The sequence below is a fragment of the Mustela putorius genome, unplaced genomic scaffold, assembly GCF_011764305.1.
Source record: "Mustela putorius furo isolate JIRA1106 unplaced genomic scaffold, ASM1176430v1.1 tig00003853_pilon_pilon_pilon, whole genome shotgun sequence".
Taxonomy (NCBI): domain Eukaryota; kingdom Metazoa; phylum Chordata; class Mammalia; order Carnivora; family Mustelidae; genus Mustela; species Mustela putorius.
Genome location: NW_025422005.1, coordinates 84813470 through 84825948, shown reverse-complemented (window position 1 = coordinate 84825948; position 12479 = coordinate 84813470). Strand labels below are relative to the sequence as shown.

At 37.1% G+C, this 12479-nt stretch overlaps 1 protein-coding gene and 1 long non-coding RNA gene across 4 annotated transcripts in view; one reads left to right on the top strand and one right to left on the bottom strand.

Annotated features, from left to right (window-relative positions):
- The window catches only part of SLC35A3 (solute carrier family 35 member A3), a 51960-nt gene that overhangs the window by 36484 nt on the left and 2997 nt on the right, over positions 1-12479 (bottom strand). The gene's annotated exons all lie outside the window — the stretch shown is intronic.
- On the top strand, positions 6077-11504 carry LOC123387369. The gene is made up of 3 exons (XR_006601835.1): positions 6077-6774; positions 7662-7808; positions 10745-11504. It is a non-coding gene; the product is annotated as an uncharacterized LOC123387369 (long non-coding RNA).

The window sequence follows — 12479 nt, the reverse complement described above, 5'->3', positions numbered from 1 at the left end:
GACTATGGACAGAAAAAGACAGCGACACAAGACAACTTTCTATACACCTTTCCACCAGCTCCATTACATGGTCCTATTTTGGCTACAGGACATCCTTGCTTCCTAGATTCCTTTGAAAGCTCTGACTTGTGTACCCACACTAGTGTTTGAGGGAAGGCTGCTTTTAGTTACTCTTCAGTAATCCTCTGAGCTCTTTTTTTTTCCCCCACAACACTCTCTTTTTAGACTTTTACTTCTCCTGCTTTCCCCACAATTGTGAAAGGTCTTATTCATACCATAAAATCCTTATCCTATAACAGTGAAGGGCTCTGTTTCTCAATTGAACCCTAATACAGTGTGTAGTACTAAATGTGGTTCTAGGGTAACAGAACCACAATGGAAGTAATTTGGAATTAGTTTTCTGATCTGACTAGATTTAAGGCCATTAATGACCCTATTACCAGTGGTAAAGGAGACACTGGTGGTTGTTCATCATGCTAAGGCAAAAGTTACTTAAACTATAGCCTGTAAACACCTATAATCAACATGAGATTTTGGGTGATCAAATAGTTGCTACCAAAATATTTTCTGAAAATCAGCATATAAAGGTGATTTTTTTTTCTTCTAAAATAACTAGAAAACTTAGAGAAAGACAATAATGAACTTGAGAATCTAAATTTATAGCCCATGGTCCAGGTAAGGTATCAGAAAGCTTCTATCACAGGCCTAAGACAACTTCTCTCTTTTAGCTATTAAGTCAGTGTTTCTGAAAAACATGTCCAAAGTCTGATCCTGTCATGGGCCTGAAATAAAAAGCAAACTGAAGGATGCCTAGGTGGCTAGTTGGTTAAGTGTCTGCCTTTCTAGTCATGATCCCCGATCCTGGGACTGAGCCCTGCACTGGGCTCCCTGTTCAGCAGGGAGTCTGCTTCACCGTCTGCCTATGCTCCTGCTCATGCTCTTTCTCATATAAATGAATAAAATCTTAAAAGAAAAGGAAAAAAAAGCAAATTGAGTTTTTAATTTCATAGGGTCCCAGTATCCTATACTCTACACATTTTTACAATCTCTATATCCTAGCACATGTCCCGACATTAAAATATGCCTGAGGATTGTAGCAGGCTGAAAAATGGCCCCTAAATCTATAGGCCCTAATCCCTAGAACATGTAAATGTTACCTTATTTGGGAAAAAAGATTTTGCAAATGAAATTAAGGATCCTGAGATTGGAAGATTATGCTGGATTAGCTAAGTGCGCCCTAAACACCAGCACAAACACCTCATAAAAGACAGACAGAAAAGGAGAACACAAATACTTAAGAGGACAAAACTGTGAAGATGGATCCATAGAGAGATCTGAAGATGCTGGCCTTGCAGACTAGTGATAGAGCCACAAACCAAGGAAGACTAGCACCCACCAGAAGCTGGAAGAGAAAAGAATGGGTTTTTCCTTAGAGCCTCCAGAGGGAGTATAGGCAGCACTGCTGACACTTTATCATCAGCCTAGTGATGCTGATTTTGGATCTCTGGCCTCCAGAACTATGGGAGAATATCTTTCTCTTAATATAAGTAACTAATCTGGGGTAATTTTTACAGAAGCCTCAGGAAATCAATACAAGTGTGTGTATTTTTAAAATTTAATTGTTCTCTATTCTATGTCTACTTAGGCAGAAACCATTTAAAATGTTTAGGAGGGGGCGCCTGGGTGGCTCAGTGGGTTAAGCCGCTGCCTTCGGCTTGGGTCATGATCTCGGGGTCCCAGGATCGAGTCCCGCATCGGGCTCTCTGCTCAGCGGGGAGCCTGCTTCCTCCTCTCTCTCTCTCTCTCTCTGCCTGCCTCTCTGCCTACTTGTGATCTCTGTCTGTCAAATAAATAAATAAAATCTTTAAAAAAAAAATGTTTAGGAGGAAGACGGTTAAAAGTAAGTTTTCAGGACTCAAAAGAATTAATCAGTTACCAGGATAACAAGCTTATACTGAGAGTGGTACAACAACTCCTCTCACAGGGCAACAGGGTGGCTCAGTTGTTAAGTGTCTGTCTTCAACAATTCCTCTCACATAGTTTGTGCTGTGCTTAATAAATATTATTTAAAATAAATGTCAGACTCAGTATAAAAAAAAAAATCAAGGATACCAAATAAGTGAGATATTGCTCTAGTGATGTTCTGTCATGGAAAATTTGAAGCCCATCCATTGTTTCACAAAACTATATGGTTAATAATATTTCTTTTATTTATTTATTTATTTATTATTTTTTCTATACATATATTTTTATCCCCAGGGGTACAGGTCTGTGAATCGCCAGGTTTACACACTTCACAGCACTCACCATAGCACATACCCTCCCCAATGTCCATAATATTTCTATAGGGAAGGGAAGGACTTGACCAATGTTAAAAAATAATTCTATTAATGCTTATTTTAGAAAACACCAATTTCTTTGCTATTTTAAAGGACATAAAGAGCAAAAGACAGTACAGATCATCACTATTTTTATTCATGTCTTTGTTTTTGTAACTGGAAATATTAACAGCAGTAATCAGATAAGAATTTATAATCTAAAAAACAATTTCCAATTTTAAAATTTCTGTTCACACTGGAGTATTCTCAAATTGACTCCTTTTTTTTTTTAAATAAGAATTTATTTATTTACTTGACAGAGAGAGAGAAATAGCATGCATAAGCAGGGGGAGCAGTAGGCAGGAGAGAGAGAAGCACACTCCCTGCTGAGCAGGGAAACCAATGTGGGGCTCGATCCCAGCACCCTGGGATCATGACCTGAGCTGAAGGTGGATATTTTAACCAACTGAAGCCCCTCTGGCGCCCAAATGGATTCCTTTAAACATGATATATTGCCCAATTTGAGGTATACTACATATGTCAAAACATGCCATCTAAAACATATCTATCTATAAAATATAAAGTCAAACATAATATAATCATTCTATAAGATAGTGTTATTCCCCAAGTACTAACATTAATAACAAGGTTCTAGCACTTTTTCAAATGTTTAAGAATTAAAATTACCAGGAAGCCTGGGTGGCTCCGTTCATTAAGCATCTGCTTTTGGCTCAGGTCATGATCCCAGGTCCTGGGATCCAGTCCTACATCTGGTCCCTGCTCAGCAGAGAACCTGCTTCTCCCTCTCACTCTGCCTGCTGCTCTCCCTGCTTGTACTCTCTCTCTCTCTGGCAAATGAATACATAAAATCTTTTTTTTTTTAATTAAAGTGTACTGGGACAATTAAGAATAATGTTTAGCTATTTAATTCAGCCTGAGGCCAAACTTGAAAGATCAGGGACCTTAAGATGTTTTTCTTTTCTTTTTTTTTTTTTAAGGTTTTTCTTTATCTGTCAGAGAGAGAGAGAGAGTGAGCAACCACAAGAAGAGGTAGTGACAGGCAGAAGGAAAGTAGGCTCCCTGCTAAGCAAGGAACCCGATGTGGGACTCAAATCCAGGACCCTGGGACAATGACCTGAGTGGAGGCAGACATTCAACCAACTGGGCCACCCAGGTTTTCCAAATGCTTCTCTTTGTAGCACTCATAAATGGTAAAAATTTTAGAAAACTGTTTAAAATAATTTAACTGAAACTTAATAGAACATATAGAACTAGCTGGTATTTATGGATATATGGTTTGACAGATTGTCAAGGGCAAAAAATTTTTTGAACTCTAGCTATTTAACTGTGTTTGAGTAGTTAATGGAAGAATACCACCCTCCCCCAAGGACAAAATTCCACTGCTAAAATTCAAATGCTATGTAGTGGTTGGATTTTGTCTTTTTTTTAAACCACCACCCTTTCTAAACAGGAAAGTGTTACCACTCCCAGGTAAACCTATAGTCTTAGGAGTTTATATATACAATGGGTTTATAAACTACATAGATTTTGAGTACATTTCAGTTACGCCTGTTCAATATTTACTGTTCTTACATCACTCTGCCTCCCAACTGATGGGACAGCCTTCGGACTCTCACAACTCAAATCTCCGTATAGCTGGTATCTTATGAAAATGTAGATCTGATCACATTCCTTTTATTTATTTTTTTTATTTTATTTATTTATTTGACAAAGAGAAAGAAAGCACAAGTAGGGGCAAATAGAGGGAAAGAAGCAGGCTCTCTGCAAAGCAGGCAGCTGGATGTGGGACTCAGTCCTAGGACCCCTGAGGCAAAGGCGGACACTTAACCGGCTGAGACACCCAGGCGCCCCTCATTCCTTCTCTTTTTGTAAAATTTAACTAACTCCCTACCAATAAAAGATACAGGACAAACTCACATAAAACAGTCCATCGCTACCTGGCCCCAACCTAAATTCTCTGCCATAAACTATGATCTATCTCAAACATTTTTTCTTCATGCATTCTTAAAAGAAATATCCCTTTTTTAAAAATAACTCTTTCCTTGGGGCACCTGGGTGGCTCAGTTAGTTAAACATCCAACTCTTGATCCCAGCTCAGGTCTTGATCTCAGGGTTGTGAGTTCAAGCTCCTCACTGGACATGGAGCTTACTTTAAAAAAAATTTTTTTTTCTTTAATTATAATTTTTCTTTCCTCTTCTTTATCTGTAGAATTTTTTCTCTTGTATCAAAATACAAGTCTACTCTCAGTGAAGTTTTCTTAAGTTTCAAGCTGACTAAAAAAGCCTCTCCTCTACCATATTCCAATGTGATTTTTATACTTATATTTTATAATACCACTTATAAATTTTATCAGTCTAACTTATTGACATATACGCATTTCCGTGTTTTACTCATCATTGTATTTCCTGCAGCTCCTTACCAGGATATGTCACATAATAGGCATATACTCTATGTTGAATTTATAAAAGAACAAATAAACTCTACCATATGTAAATTCTCAGAAGGGAAGAATGACCCTCAAAGATTAAGTTTCTCTGTATAATACATAAAAGATGCAGGCACCCATGTCAAAACATGTTTCCGATAAATGTTTCCTAATAATTGTAACTTCACAAGTTAAATTAATAAAAGAACATCTACTGAGTACCTACAGCATATCAGACATTGTGCTAGGTGCTTTATAGGCATTATCCCATTTAAATCTCATTTAATCTGTAAATGTTGCAAGTTCTAGGGCACGTGGTGGCTCAGTAGCTTAAACATCTGCCTTTGACTCAGGTCATGATCCCAGGGTTTTGGGATTGAGTCCCACATCAGTCTCCCCTGCTCAGTGGGGAGCCTGCTTCTCCCTCTCCCTCTGCTGCTCCCTCTGCCTGTGTTCCCTCTCTCGCTGTCTCTCTCTCTCTGTCAAATAAATAAATAAAATTTTTAAAAATACTTAAAAACCTGTAGGTTCTGAGATATTAAGTATATAATTTACCTTGCCTAACATGTCAGAGCTCCGATATAAAGGAAGATTTCTCTCAGTCAAAGCTACCAATTCATGACTTATTAATTTTTGCAGTAAGTCTTTTGCATGGTCTTCGTAGTAAAGGCGAAGTGTTTAAAACGTCTAAGTTTTAGAGGGCCAATCAGAATAGTATATTAAAGTACAACTCTGCACTCAGATTGCCTAATTTCACATTCTGTCCCCACCACTAAATAGAGCAAATTATTTAACCTCTCTGTCCCTCCTTTCCCTCATCTATACTATGGAGGGGAAGGGAGAGTATGTACCTCACACCATGGTTATGAGGATTAAAAGCTATGAATCAAAAGAAGTGGTTATAATACTCTAGTGCTTTATTTGAATATTCACTGAATACCTTTGTAAGACTTACTCATGTTAAAAAATGCTACTAGAAGTGTTTAAAATTGGTTTTAAAGAACATATGAATTTAGAAAAAACTTCATATCCTGCTTTTACAGAAAAAGTAAGCAGAACGGGTAAAAGGTGTATGTAGACACTCTCTTATTGGAATGATCTTCTTTTTTAGCATTTTACCTGTTGTGACTTAAAAGTTTCAGCTTCGGGCACCTGGGTGGCTCAGTGGCTTAAGCCTCTGCCTTCAGCTCAGGTCATGATCTCAGGGTCCTGGGATCTAGTCCTGTATCGGGCTCTCTGCTTGGCAAGGAGACTGCTTCCTCCTCTCTCTCTCTCTGCCTGTCTCTCTGCCTACTTGTGATCTCTCTCTGTCAAATAAATAAAATAAAATCCTTAAATAAAAAAAATTTTTTAAAATAGTTTCAGCTTCACCTTAACTCTAATTTCTATTGTATTTCCTGATCCATCATGCTTTTTCAATCAAAACACTTATCTCCATACAGCAACTGGTTCTTTGTTTTTTGAGTGGTACCTCCAATCTGAATGATAAACTGGTAAGAATTCTGGGCAGCCAATTTAAATAGAGAAGCTGCATAACATTCAAGCTTATAAAGTAAAAACTCTCATATTTATATACCAAACACTCTCAAATCTACCTAGCAAACAACATTTAAAAGTTCACTAAAATTATATAAACACAGCACTACACTCCTTCATTAAACCAGACAATTAAGTTGAATATACTGAGGATTGACTTGCTTTTGGAGAGTTGACATCTAATGCTTAGCTATCAATTCATGATCTGAACTTTAATAATAAATTCATACACATGAGTAACAATATTAACTGCTGGTATGATGATGTTCAAATAATGATGGTAAATGACATTATTAACTGCTGGTTGGATTTTAGTTACTGACAAGTCTACAATTTACTCTTAATTTTTTTTTGCAGTTTCATACACATACACAAAAATTCCACAGCAGATTAATATAAAATAAAAAGCTCCCTGTCTAAAACTTTTAGGAGAAGGAAAAACCTCAAAAGTTGTACTTCGCAGCTACTGAATGGTAAGACTGGGCTTTAACTGAGGTTATTTCAGTTGATTCTAATGTGTATCTTTCCTTCATTCATCATATTGAGTTCTCACTGTGTGAAAGACACATCTGAGGCTCAGTCAGTTAAGTGTCTGCCTTCAGCTCAGATCCTGGGATAGAGCCCTGCATCAGGCTCCTTGTTCAATGAGGAATCTGCTTCTTCCTCTCCCTCTGCCTACCCTGCCCCCTGCAATTTGTACTCTGTCTCTCTCAAATAAATAAATAAAACCTTAAGAAAAAAAAGACACATCTGAAGATACAAACTATATGCATATTGAATATAACTGAAGCAGTGTAGAGTTTGTGCAGAACCTAGGGCCAGTTATTCGACCTTTAATGTTCTCATCTAGAAAATGGGGGTGAAAGAAAATAGAATATGCCACCTGCAAAATGAGCCACTTTAGCATATTGGTTATTTCATGCTGTAGGTACTTAAAAAACAGCAAATGCAGGGGAGGCTTTCCCCAAACCTTCCTCTTCTATCTAAAAACAAATCCTCTACAAGCAACTCAGTTGTCATAAATCCCCCCTCCCCAGAGGAGTTTCGTCAACTAGGGAGGATTGACTCACTATAGAAGATTAGAAGTTAACATCATACCCAGATAAACTTTGCCACAAACTATCTTAACTCTTACATATTCTTCTAAGGGTCCATTCATCTTTCCTAAAAATCGCTTATTTTCCCCTAAGAGGCCTACATCTCTCTTCCCCTTTCCCTCTCAGAATGGTATTTAATTCTGAATTCTAAAGCTACTCCTTTGAGTTACTCATTTTCCCTGAGTGTATACACTGTATATATGGAGAACATATGTTAATAAGCCTCTGTTTTTCTCTTGTTAATCTGTCTTTTATGATGGCAGTCTCGGCTAGGAACTCAGAAGATCAGAGAGAAAATTAGTTTCTTCCCCTACAGTTTTTGGTGACAAAAGATGGGATTGCTGAGATACCCTATGCACTCTACAGCTCACAGATGGGATCCTGGAAGAACCAGCAGAGGCCAGAGATGGGTAAGAATTCTTACCAAATCAGCTCTCCTTGATCTGTCTATATAACACCCAGTCAAGAGAAGAAGGTAAAATTTCATATGGCCTCTTCCTTTCCAAATCAGATTAGCAGAAGGAAAACATCTGTAAATATTAGTTCTCTGAATTAAGATTCTCGGGAATTTGGTTTTAGGGTACCCACTGGTTATTGATCCTTGCCTCCTAAAGTGCAGCTATTCCTTCCCTATTTATCTCATTTTGTGCTCTAAAATTTGGCTTGGCTTTCTGCCTGCCTGGGGCATGCAGGTTATCAGTTCTTGGGTGTGCAAGTGGCTCAACCATTAGGTTAGAAGTCGTAAGAAAAAGAATACAGAATATAGAATAGGAGCTAGACAGAAATGGGGGTTGCACTCCATTGGAAGCTAGCATCCTACTGACTGCTGCCAGTTGTTTGGGGGTGGGGGATGAATTGGAGACATGTCTCTTTCTTTTGGCTATCTTTAATAGTGCTTCTGGACCTTGGGAGGGCTGCATCTTTTTTACCTTCTCTGGAGATATTTCTTGCATCATGATTGAGTCATAAAAGGCTTATTGGTTTTGGTTGTGAGTCACTCGATATGCTTACCTTTGGTTTAAAAAAAAAATTTTTTTTTTAAATATTTTTAAAAAGGAGTTCAGTACTGCCAGGAATATTTACTGTTTGTCCCAGCTGAAACCTGATAAGATATTTGAAAGGATTTTTAAAGGAGCTCTATGGTCAAGTTAATCTAATTGGAAGCTGGTATTTGGAGCCTGATGGGAATTATTTGTTCTTTAATGCCTCTCTGTTCTATTCCATACTATGCTTCTCGTGAGAACTTTTCAGGCCACTGAAATCCTCTTCTTGAACCCCTGCTAGCTATATACTCTGCCACCTCTGTCTACCTCCTTCTTATTGGCATGATTTTGTTGAGGATAATCTGGAACTTCACTGGCTTCTTTGGGAAACCTAAGATCTTCCCAAACTGGCTCTTCTAAGACCTCTCTACCTTCCCATTACTTCTGCTCCTTCTTCCTCCTTTAGCCAACTTCAATATTCTACCCATTTGCCTTGACTCCTTCAGGCCCCTATCTCCACCATCCCTCTTTCTACCCCTGTAAGATTTCTCTCTCCCCACTTTAGCCTATAGTCATTTGAACTTTAAGACCCCTATCCTCCATCAGGATCTCTAAGAGAGTTAGAGACAATTACCCTGATGCTGAAAAGGGAAAGGGAGTTATCTGGATACTGGGCAAACGAACAATCTTAAAAAGTCTTCTCAGAGCATCCAGCTGGCTCACTCAGAGAAGTGTATGACTCTTGATCTCAGGGTCATGAGTTCAAGCCCCAGGTTTGGTATAGAGATTGCTTAAATAAATAAACTTAAGGGAAAAAAAAGTCTTTTCAACAAACATTAGTAAAAAGCTTTAGCCATCTAAGCAGGTAACCTCACCTTATTCTATCTATCAGACACACAATTTCTTTTACATAAACTAGTGAGCTTTCTATTACTGTACCTAACACATGGTTAAGAATTTAAAACAAAAGCCATAAGATCTCATTTCTGTTTGTGTGTTTTACATGTGTGATATTTTTCTACCTCTAGATGGTCTTGCCAAAAGTAGTCTATAAAAGAGCTCAATTAATTAGATTATGGGAAAAGGGAATACTATATTAATATAATATTCTTGGAGAGAAATACAGAAACTAACACAAATGTTTTTAAGTTCACATGACTCAGGTAATCTTTGGCAAATAAGAATATTGTTGGTTTAGCTAAAACAACAAAAACAAAGTTGACAGCATTAAATATAATGCAGACATACAGCTTTTCTAGCTGGGTTTATAAGTCAAATAAGCACAACATTAGCTCTATGTTACAAAATTTGTCAGCAAGAAAAACCATAAGATGACTAGCTGCTTAATGTTACAAAATTTGTCAGCAAGAAAAATAATAACATGGCTAGCTGCTTAATGTCTCATGAAATTTTCATGAGTAATTGAAACGTATGTTTTTATTTTTTATTTTTTTTTAAGATTTTATTTATTTATTTGACAGAGATCACAAGTAGACAGAGAGGTGGGCAGAGAGAGAGAGAGGAGGAAGCAGGCTCCCTGCTGAGCAGAAAGCCCGATGCGGGGCTCGATCCCAGGACCCTGGGATCATGACCTGAGCCGAAGGCAGAGGCTTTAACCCACTGAGCCACCCAGGCGCCCCGAAACGTATGTTTCTAAAACAAGTGAATTAAATAAAAGTTTAAATGTAAAAAAATTTAAAAATACAAAAATTCATAAATGAACTTTTCAACAATAATTATTTTTTATGTCTGCTTGAATAGTTTCCCAAATCTTTTTGGAGACGTATGTCCTTAGAGATTTGAGAAGTCTAGTTAAATGATGGATAGTCAGCAACTACGTTTACAAAAAAAAGAAAAGAGGGGTTGGTTGTAGTATATCTCTGAGTTAACCAGAATGTTGGTGTATGACAAACATTTCACAATTACTTACTTCCTAGTTTTCACTAGAATTAAGCATTCTAAGAATTAAGAATTCTAATTAATATATGTAATTAAAATACTAGAAATAAGGGGGGAACTCTGTATACATAGAAGGCAGATGTGTTTTGGTATGAAAACTATAAGATATGGAGATATGTTTTTGTCAAGAGCAAAAAAAAAAAAAGGACTAATTTTGCCCTAAAGTAGAATTATTGGTTTTTCCATAATGAGAAAGAGCAAAATAAAAGACAAACACTGAATAGATATAGAAAGCTGAGAAGAGAGAGAGAGAGAAGAAACTTATTTTGAGTGGTCAAGTGGCTAAAATTGAATGCATTAATTACAGGGGTTATAAAAACGAGCCTTAATATCAAAAGTACATTGCTGTAAAACTAGAACTGAGTCTTTTTTAAAAAAATATTTTATTTATTTATTTGACACAGAGAGAGGGAAGCAGAGGGAGAGGAAGAAGCAGACTCCTCACTGAGCAGGGAGCCTGACACGGGAATCAATCCCAGGATCCCAGGATCAGGACCTGCGTTGAAGGTAGACACTTAACAAACTGAGGTACCCAGGTACCTAGAATTGAGTCTTGTTTCTCCTTAAAGAACAAAGTTTTCTTGGACTATGGGTCTACTCCTGATAAGACTGTGAAAGGTTTTCCTTTATCTTTAAAGTAACCTGCCTAGAAAACAAAGATCCAGTGTTTTATCAAAATAACTTCCTGTGTTTCTCATTTTCTTTATCAGGTCTTTGATTACTTAAGAAAACAGGCTTCTCTATTAAAAGAGCGAAGGTTTTATATATATATATATCTATGTTAAAGGGATTGTTTCACAGGACCTACGATCCTATTTAATCATGTGTTTTAAAACATTTTAATATGTTTGGCAAAATTCCCCCAAATCAAATCCTAAATGAAGTCTTTTGGACCTGGATCTTTGATTTGTTCCAGAGGGTCGCTGAAACATCTCAAAAGATTTGTTCTAGCTCCTTATAAAAAAAGAAATGTCAAACTAATTAGGTTTATTTGATATGTCAAATTATATAGAAAACCTTGCTAAATAAGTGATATTTAACCTTCCTGGGTTATATTTGTATGAAGGATGTTATTAACATGTGTTTCAGAGGGCGCCTGGGTGGCTCAGTGGGTTAAGCTGCTGCCTTCAGCTCAGGTCATGATCTCAGGGTCCTGGGATCGAATCCCGCATCGGGCTCTCTGCTCAGCGGGGAGCCTGCTTCCCTCTCTCTCTCTCTGCCTGCCTCTCCATCTACTTGTGATTTCTCTCTGTCAAATAAATAAATAAAATCTTTAAAAAAAAATGTGTTTCAGAAATTGTATAAAATTTCTTAAAATATGATATAGTCTGGTATAATGTAATTAGTCAGAATTCGTTATCATCTTAAAGTATGTGTCACAGAAATAACCAAATGTCCTTGTCAACTGCATTAGAAATGAACTCTGATCAAATCTTTAACCATGGCCATTTTAAGTCTTTTTCATTTATAGACAGTTATTTTTTTAAACTGATTCTTTCATGAAAGCTTTTCCAAGCTGCTATAATCCAAAAATGCTTGTCTTCAAAAAGATTCATGGAAAGAATTCTGGCAAGTACTCTAGAATACAGGTTTCTGACAACTTAAATATCATACTAGGGAAGAATTTTCAGAATTCCATGGAAAAAACTGATGGATTCATAAAACTACAAACCCATAATCAAGAAAAACAAGAAGTTAAATGGGACTGAATAAACTGATGAGAATCATTGTAATTTTTGAGTTCTTGTTTGAAACACTGTTGGTTCTTTAACATTTTGTTTAAAAGATTTAAGGAGTGCCTAGGTGGCTCAATTGGTTAAGCATCTGCCTTCAGCTCAAGCCCTGATCTCAGGGTCCTGGGAGCCCCAAGTTGGGCTTCCCGCTCCACTGGGAGCTTGCTTCTCCCTCTCCCCCACCCCTACTCATGCTCTCTCTGTGTCAAATAAATACATAAAATCTTTTTTAAAAATTTTAAAAAATAAAAGATTTAAGGAAACCTTTTCTCTTAAGCTTTTTATAACTTACAACAATTTGGAAAAGGGTACCTGGATAAACAAAATTAAACCTTTGTCTTTTTCTCCTTACCTAATTCCACCCAGAATTCAGAAACCCTTAGGATTTTTAGTCTCATGGCAATAT